Source organism: Halichoerus grypus, chromosome 1 (genome assembly GCF_964656455.1).
Source record: "Halichoerus grypus chromosome 1, mHalGry1.hap1.1, whole genome shotgun sequence".
NCBI lineage: Eukaryota > Metazoa > Chordata > Mammalia > Carnivora > Phocidae > Halichoerus > Halichoerus grypus.
In genome coordinates, this window is record NC_135712.1 from 28,583,271 (window position 1) to 28,601,853 (window position 18,583).

The 18,583-nt window shown below is 37.4% G+C and overlaps 1 long non-coding RNA gene across 2 annotated transcripts in view; it reads left to right on the forward strand.

Annotated features, from left to right (window-relative positions):
- Positions 1-11,400: 11,400 nt before the first annotated feature.
- The window catches only part of LOC144379412 (uncharacterized), a 61,431-nt gene continuing 54,248 nt past the window's right edge, over positions 11,401-18,583 (forward strand). For both annotated transcript variants that reach the window (XR_013442321.1, XR_013442333.1), the window contains exons 1-4: positions 11,401-11,694; positions 14,301-14,371; positions 15,038-15,160; positions 17,633-17,755. This is a non-coding gene — a long non-coding RNA (uncharacterized LOC144379412). The remainder of the gene's footprint in view (positions 11,695-14,300; positions 14,372-15,037; positions 15,161-17,632; positions 17,756-18,583) is intronic.

Below are 18,583 nucleotides of genomic sequence, written 5' to 3' on the forward strand. Positions count from 1 at the left end.
AAAAAGAGATGGCCCATGGTTCAGAAAAGCTGGAGGTTGGATGAAAATTACAAATACTCTCCAGAGTATCATTGGTACTGAGATTCCCAAGCACAAATGAAGGGAAATTTTTGATCCCATTCTCAAATAATTTGAAGCCAGTGGTAAACTGAGTCTAACTAAACCTATAAAAATGTCCAAACATAACTAGATTATAGATTAGATTGACCCAGCACACCACACTTAACACTCCTACAGAGGAAAGGGTATGATTTTTCTGTGGGAAAATAATGTTTTACTTTAGTCTTTACTGTTCTTTTATGCACTGTGTCCAGAATACAATAAAAAAAAAAAAATGAAATTATGAGGCAAGTGGTGAAAGGAGACATAATGCATGTTAAAGAGAGGACACAGTCAATAGAAGCAAATACCGGGATGTTTCAGTGTTGGAATTACCAGGCAGGGACTTTAGGGAAACTATGATCAATATGTGGAAAGGATGGATGACATGGGTGAACAGATGGGAATTTTATTAGAGATGTGAACATTTTTAAAAAGGCAAATGGAAATGCTAGAAATGAAATATATAGGAAATTAAGAATTCATTCAGTGGATTTATTGACAACTGGACTGGGCACAGAAAAGAACTGGTGAACTTAAAAAGGAGTCAGTAGAAATTATCCAAAATGAAATGGAGAGAAAAGAAAACCAACAATGAAAGTAATGAAGTAGAGTATCTGAGATCTATAATATAACGATTTAACATATGTGTAATTGCTATCCCAGGAGAGGAGAGAAAGAATGAGGCAGAAGAAATATTTAGGGATATAATGAGAATTTTCCAAAATTAGTAAAAAACATCAAAGAAGTACAAAAAATCCTAAGTGCATTGTATACAAAGAAATCTCCACCTAAGTCATATTTTTAAATATTTTTAAAATAGAAAAATAAAAGAGACAATAACAAACGGGAACAATGATAAGAATAACGGCTGCCCTCTTATCACAAACAGTGAAGGCTAGAAGAGAAAATAATTACATTTAATTCTAAAATAAAAAAGTTATTCACCTGTAATTTGTATCCTATAAAGATAGCCTTCAAAAATGAAGATGAAATTAAGACAGTTTCCGAGAGGAAAAAGGTTGAATTCATCTGCAGCAGATCTGTACCATGACACATATTTAAAGAAGTTTTTTGGAATGAAGAAAAATTATGCCATGTGAAAGCTAGGATATGCAGAAAAGAAGTAAGAGCACCAGAAAGAGAAATACATGGATAAATATTGGAATGGCTGTCACTACTTCTATTCCATATTGTATCAGAAGTCCTACTTACTGCGACAAAGCCAGAAAAAAGAGAGAGAGACATAAAGATTAAAAAGGAACAAGTGAAACTGTCATATTTCACAGATGACATAATAGTGTGTGTATAAAACTCCATGGAATCCACCATACATAATAATAACTACTGAAACTAATAAGTAAATTTAGCAAAGTCTCAGACACAGGTTCAATATTCAAAAATCAATTGTATTATTATTGCATTGTATCATTAAAAGCTGTAAAATGAAATATAAAAATACCATTTAAATACCCTCAAAAAACTATAAATACCTAGAAATCTAACAAAAGATGGAGCAAATTTCAAAACATTACTGAAAGAAAGTTTAATGAATTTAAATAATACCATATTCATGAATTGGAAAGCTCAATAGTGTTAAGATGTCCATCTTCCCCCAAATATTTTATAGATATGATATAATTTCAATGCAAATATCAGCAGGCCTTTTTGAAGAAATTACAAGTTAGTCTAAAAATGCAAAGAACCTGAAGTAGCCAAAACAATATTGATAAAGAAGAACAAAGGTGATGCGTTTATTTTTTTTATTTTTTAAAGATTTTATTTATTTATTTGTGTGTGAGAGAGAGAGCACACAAGCAGGGAAAGCCACAGGCAGAGGGAGAAGCAGGCTCCCCGCTGAGCAGGGAGCCCGATGTGGGACTCCATCCTAGGACCCTGGGATCATGACCTGAGCCGAAGGCAGACACTTAACCGACTGAGCCACCCAGGCATCCCAGGTGATGCGTTTATACTACTTGATTTCAGGACTTAATACAATGTCTCAGTAATCAAGTCAGTATGGTATTGGCATAACAATAGATAAATAGATTGATGGATCAGAATTTAAAAATCCAAAAATAGGCACATACACAAATATGTGATATATATACATTATGGGACACACACACACATATATATGATATCTACATACACAAATATTTGGTATCTGACCAAAGTGGCAAGTCAAATCAATGATGAGGAAGAGATAATTCTTGTAAACATGATGTAGAAACAACTGGATATCCATTTGAAAAAAATTTGTTGACCCGACCTCACTCCATACACAAAAATGTTATTTGGCGATGGATCATAAATGAAGGGTGGCAGAATATGCTACCCCAAAATATGCCACCCCATGTTGGCATAAGGATTATTTTGAGTTAAAGACGCTTGAAAAACAGCAGATGCAAGAAGAACACTCTGACCTCCCTTTTTCTATCTAAAAGTAAGAGGTGAAATTTCCATGTGAAAGATGCCCTTCTACACCAGGAGGAAAGAAATATTCTTATAACCAGAGACAAGGGCTTGAGCCCAAGAGAAATATGCACAAACAGACCTTGTTAAAATAACTCTTATCTTCCTTTATTCTCCCTATACATTTACTTTTCTACAATTGTCTCTCTTTGTTCAACCTTGTATATAAACACTTAGGCCTAACCAATTCTCTGGGTCTTCATTTTCCTATGGGGCTCCCCCATATATGTAAAACTCTCTATGCTGATTTTCTCCTGTTAATATGTCTTATGTCAATTTAATTCTCAGAACTAGCCAGAGACCCTAAGAAGGTAGAGGTAAAGTTTTGCCTCTCCTACACGACCTTAAATATAAAAGCCATAACAAAAAATCTTCTAGAAGAAAACAAGTAAGAATATCTTTGCCTTCCTGGGGTATGCAAAGATTTATTAGACAGAATTGAAAAGATATCACCTATAAAAGAATAATTGGGTTTCATGAAAATTAAAAATTTCTGCTCATGAAAAAACAAAAGGAATAGGCAAGCAACAGACTGGGAAATATATTCTTATCATTTCTTTTTCATGAATAAATAAGATCCAGAACATATAAAGAACTCTTACAAGTCAACAGTAAAAAGTTAAACAGACTAATAAAAAATGGGAAGAGACCTGAACACATACTTCATGAAAGAAATTATAAGAATGAGCCATCCCACATAGGAATGAGGCCAGTGACCACATGAAAAGATACGCAACATAATAAGTCATCAGGAAGGTTCAATTTAAATATAATGAGACAGCATTTCATACCCATGGGAATGGCTAAAATATTGACAACACCAAATACAAGCAAGAATATAGAGCAACTTAAATACACATTGTTACCAGTAGCAGAAAATGTTACAACTATTTTGGAGAATGACCTTCCAGTTGGTTAAAAATTAAACATTTATGTACCAGGAGTTACATTCCTAGATATTTGTCCAAGTGATATAAAAATAGATGTCCACAAAAATGCTTGTAAAAAATGATCGGAGAAAACCTGGATGTTAAGTATCTATATTCAGGAAAATGGATGAGCACATTGTAGTACATTCATACAATGAAATATTACTCAGCAGTGAAAAGGAATGACCTAGTAGTATCTGCCACAACATGAATGAATCAAAAACATAACACTGAGCAAAAGAAGCCAGATACAAAACAATGCATATGGTGTCTTACCTCAAGGACAGGCAAAATTGACCTATGGCGATAGAAATCAGTCCAGTGGGGTCTGCCTGAAAAGGGGCAGGAGGAAAATTTCTGGAGTAACTGAAATGTTTTGTATCTTGTTTTTGTTTGTTTGTTTTTTTAAAAGATTTTTTATTTATTCATTTGAGAGAGAGGAAGAGCAAGCAAGAGCATGAGCAGGGGGAAGGGGCAGAGGGAGAAGCAGGCTCCCCACTCAGCAGGGAGCCCGATGTGGGGCTTGATCCCAGGCCCCTGGGATCATGAGCTGAGCTGAAGGCAGACGCTTAACCCACTGAGCCACCCCGGCGCCCCTGTATCTTGTTTTTGGGTGGTATTACCTTGGTATATACATCAATTATCAAAACTCACACAAGTGAACACTTGAAATATGTGCATTTTTTGAATTTTAAAATTACATAATTTGTAAAAGTGTAAAAGATAAAAGGGAAAAAGCAACAGCAATTTCAGGTATCATGACTCCCTATGAACTGTCATTTTTTTTAAAACACTTGATTTTCATCTAATAAATGTTTTAAAGCAAGACTATGGTGACCAGTGCAGGATTTGCTAAGAGTATTTGCTAAGGTGGAAGGAAAAGGTTAGGTCGGCACCACCTGTTTCTGGCACTCTTCTGACTAGACAGCAGATTGCCTACTGGCTTATTCCAGCTTTTCTGAACACAGGGAGAGTCACAATAATACCAGGGAGCCTTCTGCTTGCAAGATGGACACCATATGTTTTCACTATCGGTTCAGAGCTCGTCTCCTCTCTCTCTTTCCTCTGCCCTTTTAGCATCGAGATCTGTTGACCCCAAGAAATGTAATATAAGAAGACACCATGAAAGAAATGTTAATATTTTTTAAATCAAACACAAAGGGAAGACTTGTATGTGTTTATTCTCTTCAGCTATCCAATAACTGTTACTTATCAAATTACCACCTAAACTTTCAAACTGTGTCTTAAAATGAATATCCATGCTTTATATGGATAGTTGTGAAAACTTTTTAAGAAATCCTACACATATGATTTAAAGATACCACTTACCCAGGATAGGAATTCTAACTAAAATATATTAAATGTCAGACAAATAGCAACATGTGGCAGAATTTTCAGAAAATGAAATTAGTACTTGAAGACAGTCAGGTAAAGAGATTACATTTTTTTAAAAGATTTTATTTATTGTATTTGTCAAACAGAGAGAGCACAAGCAGGGGGAGTGGGAGAGGGAGAAGCAGGCTTCCCAGGGAGCAGGGAGCCCGATGCGGGACTCAATCCCAGGACCCTGAGATCATGACCTGAGCTGAAGATAAACCCTTAACCAACTGAGCCACTCAGGCACCCCAAGATACTACATTTTTAAGGTGGGATTGTGATGAGGTTGAGCTGGGTCTCTGCTTTTTTTTTTTTTAAATGACCAGATTAGGATTTAATCACAAAATAATTTATGCATAACTGCAATTTGAAAGACTACAGCTGTTAAATATAAAATATACATTTCTGCCTCTCTTTTGTTCCATTTGCTTGAGTGCAGGAACATTTATCCATAAAACTTTGTGCTTTTGGCTTCAGGCATCTGTTTACAGTTTCTTGTCCTGGAGATATTTGAAGTGCCCAGAGGAGGAGGGGGAAAAAGATGTGTGTGAAGGGTGATATTAGTAAGAATGCACAGAAAGAGTGCAAAATTTGCAGACTGGTTCTGAGAGCTTAGGCCTGTTTTTTAGGATTTATTTCTACATGGAAGCCCAGAGAATCATAATCTTGCTGTTGGCTGTAGTATGATTCTAATTTTTTCAAACTACCCCTTATTGTGGAGCTAATTTCTTCCCAGCCACTAAAAATAATTACTTGCCTCTTGAGCCACATATTGTAGTAATAAAACAATGTAATTTACTTCTGAGGAAAGGAATTTGTATGTAGTTTTAATGCCACGTTTAATGCCTACAGTTTCAGAATCTCTATGAAGGAGTGAGGATAATCAGCACAGGTTTCTCAATCTCTTCTATCTCCCTCTCCCTCTCTCCCTCCTTCTCCAACTCCTGCATGTTTTTCAGTTCACTCTTACTTCCTACCTTTTTGATGTGTACGATTATAACTATGTGTAATGCTCAGTTTTGGATCAAATGGTTACAAAATACGCAGCACCCAAAAAATGATAAAAAAGAGTAATGCCACAGGAAAATAAAGATTGTTTCGAAAAGAAATATTAGGCCATTGAGAAAGATTTCCAGGTCTCAGATGCAAATAAGATGTGATTCAGATGGAACTGAGTAAACAACTTAAGGATGTGGTGATTCAAACAGCCCAGGTTTTCTGTGCTTCTTCAGCTCGCTGTGTGACCTGCATCTCCCAGCTGGCTTTGGCAACAGCTGGAATGTAAAAGCAACACGCATCACATAGCTTGCATTCACACACACCACAGTTCCGTATTTCGAACCTTTGGTAAAGCCGTCTTCTCAGAAACTTAGGAGTTTGTCAGGGGGTCAACTCTTCAGTTGACTCCAATCTTCGGCCAGTTTCCCCCTCCCCAGGCACTGTAAACTTTCACACAGTTCAAGGTGGCCTTTATTATACATGAGAAGCCCTACTTTATTGAAACATCAAGAGTAGAATAACCGGTTTTGTATTTGCAAAGTGGAGTGAGTGTATCTGTACTTTGTCACTCAGTAGGATTACCATCATCATGATTCAGGTATTTGTGAGCATCAAGTGTGCATGCATCTGCGTTTTATTTATTGATTGGTTTTTATTTGTTTACTTTTATTATTCCATTTTATTAATAAGATGGCATCGTACATTTCTATAGCTCCATGTCTACTTTGATCTCCATACTTTCGATTCGTGAAAAAACTCTCCAAGTCGTCTTCAATGTCTTTCATCAATGTTTTACAGTTTTCAGATTCCAGGTCGTTCACCTCTTCGGTGAAGTTTATTCCTCAGTATTTTATTCTTTCTGGTGCAATTGTAAATGGGATTGTTTTCTTAATTTCTTTCTGCTACTCCGTTGTTGAGAGTTTTTATCCTGAACGGATGTTGTACTTTGTCAAATGATTTTTCTGCATCTATTGAGATAGTCATATGGTTTTTAAACCTTTCTTTTGGTTATTGTTGTTTCTTTAAATTTTTATTTAAATTCCAGTTAGTTTTTTTTTTTTTTTTAAGATTTTATTTATTCATTTGTCAGAGAGAGAGAGAGAGCACAAGCAGGGAAGCGGCAGCAGAGGGAGAAGCAGGCTCCCCGCCCAGCAGGGAGCCCGATGTGGGACTTGATCCCAGGACCCCGGGATCATGACCTGAGCCAAAGGGAGACGCTAAAGGTGAGACACCCAGGTGTCTCAAATTCCAGTTAGTGAACATACAGTGTATTTTAGTTTCAGGTGTAGTGCACATGCATTTTAAAACTCATTGATCCTTTCTGCTCTTTTATCTGGTTGCCAAGGAAATTGGAAGGCCACTCTGGGTGCCTTAATTCACTTGCTATGAGAGTCTGTACATTATTCAAGTGCTTACTTTGCTCCCGAGTTAGTTTTATGTTCCATAAAGCCTGCTACTTCTTGGACTGAAATTTGAAGTTTGTCTTTTTTTGTCACTTGCCTACTAAGCTCCTGGGGCTGGGCAAGAATAGACCTGAAGCTTCTGCTGGTATAACATACAGAATCAGGCTTGTTCTCAGAGTATTTGAAGTCTTACCAGGCGCCCACTTGGTTAACTCAGACCTATGTTTCTTGCAGATGCTGTCTGATTGGGGATGTTTTAACTGCCTCCAAGGGCTGCCTCTCAAATCTAACGAGCCCTGCTTGCTTTGGCCTGGCCTATAATAACCCAAAGGTATTTCGGGTACCACTTCGCTGATGGTAATTCTGACCCACTTACTCTACAGCGACTTTTGTTGCATGAAATGCTGCCAATATTTGAGATACACTTTACAAGGCTAGCATGTGCTATCTTCGGCCATATTAAATGTTTTATTGTCTTAACAGTACACTTTTCTTCTGACGTGTGACCATTTGGGACGACTGCAGGAAACGTAGGTTTAAACACAGGTTCTCAGTTTAAAAAGAACTTAAGAACACGGGAACATAGTTGGTGAGAATTTATATTACATGGATCAGGATGTATTTTCTTGACCCTTAAGTTATGTGTGGCAAAACACTAAACTAACATGAATAATAAACGACATGATGTAAACCTTCTATAACTTACTGTCAGAAACGTCTTCTAAATATCTAAAACAGTTGCTCTGAAGGGGTGGTTCTCACTTAGGAGTGGTGGGGAAAGAGGATTTCGTCCCCTGGGGGGCACTTAGCTATGTCTGGAATCATTTCTGGCTGTCATTTTTGGGAATAGGGATGTTAATGGCATCTAGCGGGCAAAGGCCAGGGTATTGCTAAACATCTTACCGTGCCCAGCACAGAATCCACTCCACCCTCAGGAAAGAATTATCTGGCCCCAAATGCTGATAGTGCTGAAGTAAAGCACCCGTGCTCTAGAGACTACATCTCACAGAAATGATATCCTTTTATGTCTTTTGGCAAAATCACTAGATTAAATTTCATTCAATGATGAAAGAAAGAGAACTTAGCCTGTAAGTCCACTACGGTATTGTAGCCATGTCTATTTTTTGGGCTAGCCTTTGACCTCTTCCTCCACTGCCTGTTTTCACTGTATTGCAGTTATGGTATTCCTCCCACTTTTGACTCTGGTACAGCTTGCCTTTTGAAACTTATATTCTGTATTTGAGAAAACATATATTCCTGTATGTAGGAAAGACATAAGATTCAAGCATGAGCATGGTAAAGTTGAAAGACAGTGGAAAGCACCTCCTAGGGCCTCTCTAGGTGTCAGGGATTTGTGACCCACATTCCATAACCTAATATCATATTGAATAATTATTTTAGAAGCTACAAAACACCCAACTTAGCAGTGTTTGCCAATGAGCACAGTGGTAGGGAGAAACATTTTGCATAAATAAGTTTGGTTGAGTTGATATAATTTAAAGGCTAGTAGAATGATTTTATATCGAATTCAAGTTCTAGAATTTATAGTAAAACATTATTTTACTGTATTTGGTGTCAAAAATTTCCCATATCGATCATAGGGGGAAAATGTACAAATATTAATAGTTCTAACTGAGGAGCATAAGAAAGGTTATAAAAAAAATTTTTCAAAAGGAGAAAAATCTTTAATAAAATATGATACTATAAATCATATTAAAATTCCTGTCAAAGCTTCTTGCAGAGTAGCAGAAGATGGAAAGAATTAGCTAAAAGTAATCTCATATTTTGATGTATCTTTTTATCTTTTTATTTTTATTATTTTTAAAAGATTTTATTTATTTACTTGAGAGAGAGAATGAGCAAGAGAGAGCACAAGCCAGGGGAGGGGCAGAGGGAGAGGGAGGAGCAGACTCCCTAGTGAGCAAGGAGCCCAAACTGGAACTCAATCCCAGGACCCTGGGATCACGACCTGAGCTGAAGGCAGATGCTGTTAACTGCCTGAGCCACCCAGGAGCCCACTGATGCATCTTTTGAGAAGTATGTATCTTTTGACTTAGTTGCAAGTATTTTGCTTAGTTATCAATGGTGGATTTAAACTGTATCTGGAGCAACATTTTTTTTTTCCTGCTAAATGTATTCTGTAGATTCTTTGTTTTCACTATGTGATGAAACAAACATACACATGTAACCTATTCTATTTGTCAGGAGCAGAATTTAGGATGTTACTAATCACGAAAGCAAAGGCAACACAATTATCTCAAAAAAGACTTGAAAGTGTGAGGTGTAACAAAATTAATAGCTCACAAAAGGTAAATACATCTACAAGCTTTTCCAAAGTTCACCTTACCTCCTTATGATATTGCCCAATTTAATTATCTTTCTTGTTCTTAAGATTTACTTCTGACTTACTTTTGGTTATTTATAAATCAAATTTACACTCAAAAGATGAAGATATATTACCATAAGGACATTCAAAAAAATGTGGTACAGAAAGTGAAGGCTGTCTTCAAAAAGGAACTCTAAAAAGTGTTTAGAGCAGCGGGAACTTTATTAGAGTAAGTAGCAGCCTCTTAAATGGATACTTTGCAAGCAACAGCACACACTTGGATGTGTGAATTCTGATCTTTTTTTTAAGTCATGCTAGTTTGTGCCTTACAATCTTTGCTAGTGATACATTTCTTTTCTTGGGACTGTTTCTAGACTGAAGGCTGCCTGTTACCCCACCAGCGAGCATGCTTGCATGCGTGCGCACACACACACGGAATTTAGAAAGGACACTTTCAACATAATATTGTGATGCCTTGGAAACATCCTTAGGTATTCACTCCGAAAAGGAGATGGCACTGATTCAGACTCTATGAAAGCAACGCAACCTGATGATGCAGTTTGTTTAAGATATCATTCTTTACTCAATTGAGCAGAACTTTGCATCTGAAAGTACTATGTAAGGCTCACAACTCTAGAAGGATGAAAAACAGAATGGGCACAGAAGATTTTGTCTTTAAAGTACAGATTTGTCCCTATTTTGGAAGTAATAATCTAACTATTTTCTAATTACCTAGTTCCAAGACAACTTTCCTCTTGCCTAGATGATTGAGGATTTACAGAGCACACATATTATGTCCTAAGTCAAGTTTTTCTTTCTGGCAAGCAAGTCGTTGTTTTTCAATACAGAATCTTCCTTTTAGGCCCTTGTGACCTTTTTTTTTTTTTTAAAGATTTTATTTATTTATTTGAGAGAGAGAGAATGAGAGAGAGAGAACATGAGAGGGGGAGGGTCAGAGGGAGAAGCAGACTCCCCGCCGAGCAGGGAGCCCGATGCGGGACTCGATCCCGGGACTCCAGGATCATGACCTGAGCAGAAGGCAGTCGCTTAACCAACTGAGCCACCCAGGCGCCCGGCCCTTGTGACCTTTTTGCCTTCAGGCATCTCTGTCCCCTTCTTCTCTGTTCTAGCTCCCACCTTTCAAGTCCTCTGCTGGGTCACTCCTCCTGGGTCAACTCACTATTTGGTTGCACACCTGAATCAATTCAGGCCCTTCCACTGGAAACTAATTTTTTCCACCTCCAAGCTCCTTGTATTGTATAAACCATGCACAGTATCAGGTGACATAAAATTATCTGGTGAGATAGGTGATATCTTGATGCAGTTACAAACCACTTCAGGCCATCTTTTTCATGTCTAACACCCATTACTTAGTCAGCGGAGCTCCCAACTTGTGTTTACTCTACCGTTTTTCTCTCTTCTTTCTATCTGTGCCTATTCCATCTGTTTGCCACGATGGAAAATCTTTCTGTTTGCCATTATTTCCTGTGAACAATAGCACATGTCACTTGACCTTGCCAGCACCGAGTTTTGCTGCTACTTCAGCACATTTCCATTCACATTTGTTGGCAAGCTAGGAAGAACCATGATGTTCATCCTACTGCAAATCCAAAAGACTAAAGTATAAAGGTGACTCTGCATCTCATCTTTATTAACTATTGTCGTCTGGTGTTTGAAAGGAGCAAATGTAGATGTAGATTGAGGTCTTTTCTTAGCTGAAACTGAGAACAGCTTTTTGGACTCAGCAGTCCTCCCAGGCATATATTTGTAGGTCTGATTTGCATTTGGAGAAGGGAGGAAGAGAGGAGAGAGGAGGAAGTTTTGTGTCTGAAGCCCCGGGAAGGCTTTGGAAGCTGAGAACAAAGGAAATACATAGGACAATGGGGCATCTCATTCCTGGACAGGGTGGCAAGGAATGGTTTGAGCCCCATGAATTCAGGAATTAGAAATCTTTTCCCCGTTTCTGCCTAGCCGGGTAGACTGAAGGGAAGCCAGGGCCCGGATGGCGCCACAGTGTTGCACTGCGCTGGGGACACCAGGAACCCGGCTGGAGAAGGTCACAGTCTCTGCGAGGATCCTAAGACAGGTAAACACCCTGCTGCCCCATGGACCAGGGCAAAAAGCCAGGAGAGTCTGAACCAGCACAACCAGCTGGTTTTCAACCCTCAAAACACGCAACTGCCAGAATCTCTTGGGTGCTAGGAAAAACTCGTTAGAGCCCAAGATTCCTTATAAGTAGGCAGCAGAGAGAAGCCTGTAACTCAGTGTGCAGATATGTGCCTTCATTTTAGCTGCAGACTGAGGGCTGAGGATGTTGAGTTTTCATAAGGAAAGAGGAAGAGAATATCGGGTACTATTACGTTGGGGTGGGGGGAGAACAACCTGGGAATCTGTCAATAAGCAAATATTTAAGACGAGAGAACATACTTTTTAAAATCTCCATTCTTTGTTTCCTGTGACTTATGATTTGAAGCCAGAATCATGAGTCACAACTATTAGTCTCAGTTTGCAGTTAGATTTGAATTTCGAGATCCAATACTTTTTCTTCTTTTTTTAAAAAATATTTTATTTATTTGAGAAAGAGAGAGAACAAATGAAAGAGAGAGCACGAGCATGGGGAGGGGCAGAGGCTGAGGGAGAAGCAGACTCCCAGCCGAGCAGGGAGACCAATGTAGGACTCGATCCCAGGACCCTGGGATCATGACCTGCGCTGAAAGCAGATGCTTAACCAACTGAGCCACCCAGGTGCCCCTCTGGAGTGAAGAAGGAGGCCCTCCAGGAGTGAAGAACAGTGAGCCCCTGGCAGCAGGGTATCTGCTGGGTCTAGTTCCAAGTACCTTTGGGGTGAAAGTTTGGCTGTTCCACAGCAAATAGTTTCAGATCACCAAGATCTTTCAGATGACGGAGATGTACAAATTACACACTGTACCCAGGGGCAAAACAAAACAAAACAAAAAAACCAAACACAACAGCCAAACACATACCAGGAGTTTAACTTTTAAACAGGGAACCCCCAAGCTGTTTTAGCAAAGCACTTAAAAAAAAAAAATCACTGGGAAGTTTGGTCTATGTGGAGAAAAATTCTGTTTCATCTTTTTCTTATATTATGGATACGAACAACTAAATAACTAATTCATTTTAGAACTTTTCCAATGGTGCTCGGACCTTGTATAAATGCTAAATTTGCTAAATTCACACAAAAGTCCCATAAAACTGACGAAATATTTTGTTCCAATAAATGTTTCCAAGACTAGCCCAAAACATTCTCTTCAAAGTTATAGATGGCATTTTTGCATACTTAGTTTGATTTATAACAATTGAAAATATTTGCTTTTTAAAATTTGAGTGGAATAGAAACTCACAGGAACAATTCCTTAGTCTTTTCTCTCAGAATGGCTGTAAGATTCTATGAAAATATAAGCTATCTTAGCATAACCAAATAATTAAAATGGCTTTAAGAACTAACTTCCAAGCCAATGTTTATATCATGTAATACTAGGTAGAAACAATATTAACAAATTACAGTGGGTAAAGGAATAAAATTACTGAAAGGTAAGCGTTTGAATTGGGCTTTTTTACTCATAAGAAGTAGAAACTAGCCCAAATTCATTTCATTTAAGTGAGAGAAAGAGGTCTCCCTGGAATCCAGATAAAACTGAACCCTGAAGCAACAGGACTGATTAATCAGCCCCTTCTCTCCAAACAGATTCTTTCTCTCTCAGGTTGCCTCTCTTTCAAGGACCATATTTTTCTGAACGTTGCTTCTTAATCTGCTTCTATTCAAGTTCTCTCTTTATCCCAACTGGCTTCTTCTGCTTTTTTTTTTTTTTTTTTTTTTAAAACAGAGCCTCAGATCGCTGCGCAGGCTTTGATCTTGCATGGCCCCAGGCTCAAATGCAAACAGTTAATCGGTCAATTGGTCACAACCCTCTGAGTGTCCTAGAATTAATTCCTAAGGAGAATCTGACTGGCCAGGCCAGGTGAAAAATGGCAATTTGAGCCTCCAAGACCACCCAATATTATTAAGAGGACAACTGTGTTTTCTACCTTTCCATCTTTCTACACAAGGTTGACACAACTTCTATCATGTGTGTGAAGATGGAAAGGTAGATAGAAGATGGAAATGAAAATTGGAAAATTTGTGGGAGACACCAACCAAATGCTGGACATCATCCTCCAGGATCCTAAACAGGATTAACTTCTAAAAGCATTCATTCATCCTTTCATTCATCCATCCATCCATCCATCCATTCATCCATGCATCCATTCATTCCAGCTTTCAGTTACCTATCAAGTATTTATTACATGTCTAATATGTGCTGGACATTGTGTTACGTGTGAATTGCCTCTCATCTCTAGGCCATTTAGAATTGGTTCTACACCATTTAGTACTTAAGAGACATAAGGCAGTATACCTCTGACTCCTGATTGCTAGTCTTACACCTGTAACTGGACTGTTCATCTCTCATGGGCATGGGCTATCATAATTTGTATTCTAACACAAGCTGAGTGTATATCTAATAAATAGGAAAACTGTACTGGCTCTTTATCTATCTTCTTCTTTGCCCTCTTGCTTTCAAGATTAAAACCTTCGGAAAAATAGGGTTTAAATATTGCTGAAAAGAAAGTCGCATTACAGTTCCTTAGAGTAGTAACTCTCTCTACTTTCTCTTTTTTCTCTTCCCTTTCTAGAAAAATTTTCTAGAAAAATTTTGTCTTTCCCTGTTTTGAAGTCTGCAATGAAGAATACTATTTTAGTAAAGGTAATATAGTATTCTATCTTGAATTTGACTTTAAAAATTATGTCAAATTTTGTTTGACTTTGGAAGAATTTATTCTGATCTCAGAAAAATTATCATAATTTTTTGTACCATTCTATAGAAAATGGCATTTGGGAAGTTTTTTTGCACATAATATTTATCTAAAGCCACTACAGTCCTTCATGGATATTTTCTTTCTCTTCATCATGAGGAGACATCTCTGTGGACATTAGGCTGGGTATAAAGGAGGTATGGAATGGCATGGGGAGGGGGCCAACTACAGAGGGTAAAGTCCTGAGGCCAACTGTTAAATTTACAAATCACAAGTATTATCCAAGTTATGGTTTCATCCATGGCTGAAGTTGTTTATTCATCAAATACATATTGAGCATCTATTTTGTCTTAAGCACTGTTCTGGGGATATAGTAGTGACTGAGACAGAAAAAAGTTCTTTTCCTCATGGAACTCATCTTCTAGAAGGTGAAATTCTGAAGCTTTTCAGAAGAACATATGACATATTTTAATGGCTAGTCCAAAACAAGACTCAGTTTTTAAAAAATTGCATAGTCATCCTCACATGGATGTTTAACATCTGATCTTTTTTTTTAAGATTTTATTTATTTATTATTTATTTATTTATTTATTTATTTATTTATTTATTTATTTGAGAGAGAAAGCACCAGCCAGGGGAGGGGCAGAGAAGCAGACTCCCCACCGGCAGGGAGCCTGATGTGGGACTCGGAGATCATGACCTGAGCTGAAGGCAGATGCTTAACCGACTGAACCACCCAGGTGCCCCTGATCTTTTTTTTTTTTTTTAAAGTATGTCCGTGATTTTTTATGCACAGTTCACATTGATGAACATCTAATATTTTATTTACCAAGTACTATGTGTTCCTTTAGGAAATGCAGCTTTCATATGGTCCAAAGAAAATCTATATCCAATTATGTTGTTAGAATTTTCTTCAAAGCTATCTGTGCTGGTTTTTAATATATATTCACACACTTAACTAAAACTTGGGAGATGGGGATGGGGTTGGGGGGAAGGATACTAAGTTTCTTTAAAATTAGGTACCTTATTTCTTTTATGTATGCTTTTATTTTATTTTATTTTATTTTTTTGATCTTGGATGTAGGTCTATTTTCATTCTGAAATAAATGAAATGTACTCAGAATCTATAGATGGAAAAAGTTTCATGGCTGCTGGTACACAATGTTTTCTGTTATCTAGATTTTTAAAAATTTACCTTTGCATCATTGGGTGATGCTAAGTTTTCTGTTCAATTCACTGTATCTACTGACCGTTTGTGGAGTCTGTTCTTCCAAAGCTTTTGAGATGGGAACACACAGCATGTTGCATTCCATGTCATGTCAGTCATTATTCTCTTTGACTTTACTTGTGTTCTTAAGTCAATATGTTCCAGATTAATGAGGCATTTGTTCCTAATCAAGAAATTATTTAATAATACACTTTTAATTTTAACGACTTATTTGTGATGAATTGTTTCTACATGCCCTTCTCATATTTGAGGATACTTCAAACCTGTTGCCTTTTTTTGCACAGTTCCCAAATGTCTGAACACTGGTAGTTGCTATGACCCAGTGATCTCAAGGGACTGAACAGACAGGGTTATTGATTTCCTTCAGAAAATCATTCAAATAGTTCCCTTAAACTAAAAATTACTTCAAATACCAATAATTTTCAAAGGAGCTGTTAAGCAAACTGTGTGGTTATACATTATATGTTTTTAATGTTCGCTTTAGACATCTACATCTAATGAAGTCCTACTGTTTCATGAGGAACCATGTTAGAAATAATTTGTGAAGTAAACTCTATGTCATTAGCTGATTTAATTAAAATGTACTCTGTTGATTTATGTTTTATTTCTTATTTAAATAACTATCAGGTAGGTGTGTGTGTGTGTGCGCACACATGCTTTATTTGATGCTACACAAACAAGTGATTCATGACCTCTTAATAGTAACAGCTAACATCTATTGAGTGCTTATTATCTGCCAGGTTTTGTTCCCAGTCTGTTAAATCTACTAACTCATTTGTTATTCTCCACTGCCAATTTGGGAACCCTGTTTTATTCCTGTGTTATAAATCAAGAAACTGAGGCACCAAGATGATAGTGATTTGCCCAAGGTCACATAGAAATTACATGGCAGATTAGAGATTGGAAACCTAGTAGTCTGGCTCTAAAACTCAAGCTCCTAAACACAAGGCTATACCACTCTAGACATGAAGAAGCTCCAGGTATTGTCAGTCCCTTCTTAGGAACCTTAGTTATTTTGCACTACCTGAAATGTATTTGTAAACCTTACTTATCTGTGGCCATTGTGCTAGCTACTTGGTTCTTTGGTCCTCCTTTTATAGGTGCTAAAAATGGAACAGATGAATTAGACCCTTTCAAAATTTATATATTTGTTTATTTACTGGATTTATGTTTCTTTTAAACAGAGTATATTTAGTTGAGAAATGGAAACTTGGATTGGCAGAATTCCTCCGTGTCTCTATGATGGCTTTGAGCATATGAAAGAATAACACTAGTTGTCTTGTGATAATACAAATCATGTTGTGCTTGCTTACGTAACTGACTGACTTTTGGGTTTCACGGTGAGTTCATTCCATTTCAAAGAGTTGTAGGAGAAATATGTCTCACTTATCTTTTAAAATGAGGACTCAATATAATTATGTTTCACCTTATTCCACCCAGGATTCCATGTTTTAGAATTATTTAAGATTCATTGTTGTTCCCAGTGTAAAGCCTAATGGGAATGATGGGTTTAAAGTTTCCTATCACTGCAGGCAATATCATAGAAATAGAAGATTAGTCAGACTCATTGATAAGAAAGGAATAAGCATGGTTTGAATTTTTCTTTCATGAGTTACTTTCTACTTGTTCCTGACAAGTCCACTAATCTCTTTGAGGCTCAGCATCCCATATGGTAAGTTCAGATGGTGGGAATTTTATTCATCAGGACCCTTTGGCTTACATGTGATAGAATCCAACTAAAACTAATTTGAGCAAAGTAGAGAATTTAGAAGACTCAAGGATAGAAATCCAGCTGGATTTGAGGCAGAACTGGAAATGGAGACCTGAGCACCATTAGGACTTTGTGTAGCTCTTGCTTCTTTGACTTTCTGGTGTATGAGCTTTATTTTTTTTCTCTTTCTTATTTCCTCCCCTATTTTGTTCCACATGACTGGAAATATGGTTACTGATCGTTGGTCTCCTATCTTTACACATCATACTTCAGGCACCCAAAGAATGACTGTCATTTCTGGATAAAATATTCTGAGGGATGGATTCCAATTTTTCCCATTTGTGTCAGGTGCCTGACTGAAACTTGAAAGCTTTGGCTAAGAATATGAGGTCTGGGGTAAGGATTATGATAAAGTCTATGATAAAGTCTATCATTTTGAGTTTAGTGTCTACTCCTGAGCCAATAAACTGTTGCCCTAGAACAACATCTATGATAACCTCATGAATGGGGTGAGGAAAACGGGCATTTCCCAAATGAGGGGGCTGGACAGATAACTCCATGTGTGTCTGCTGTAGTTAACACCAGCTTATACATAATAATAGGCCCTTTTCTGTCTTCGATCATAATAAATGATATGAGAAGTCTACTTTTTTTTTTTTTTAAGATTTTATTTATTTATTTGTTAGAGCGTGGGCGAGAGAGAGTGAGCAAGGGTACAAGCAGGGGGAGCTGCAGGCAGAGGGAGAAGCAGGCTCCCTGCTGAGCAAGGAGCCTGATGCGGGACTCGATCCCAGGGCACTGGGATCATGACCTGAGCCGAAGGCAGCCGCTTAACCGACTGAGCCACCCAGGCGTCCCAAGAAGTCTACTTTTTGATGGGTATAAAATATTTAGCCCCAAGCCTACTGTACATATATAGATTCTTCTATAAAACATCTTTGTCTATGATTTTCCTGTAAATGGATATGTGTTTATTTATTAATTGATTAAAACTGAACTTTGGGATTCATGGATAGCAATTGTTTAATTGATCAAAACTGAGTTTTGGGGTTCAGGGAGAGCTTAAAATAAAGAATAGAGATTGTAGGGAGAGCATTAAATTCTGAGTTATTACAAATGTAACTAAATAATAAGTAAGATTTGGAACGAGGAAAAATAATTGTATTGAATAAAAAAAAATGGAAGATTAATTGAATCTGGTAGATTAGCAGGTAAGAAGTGAAA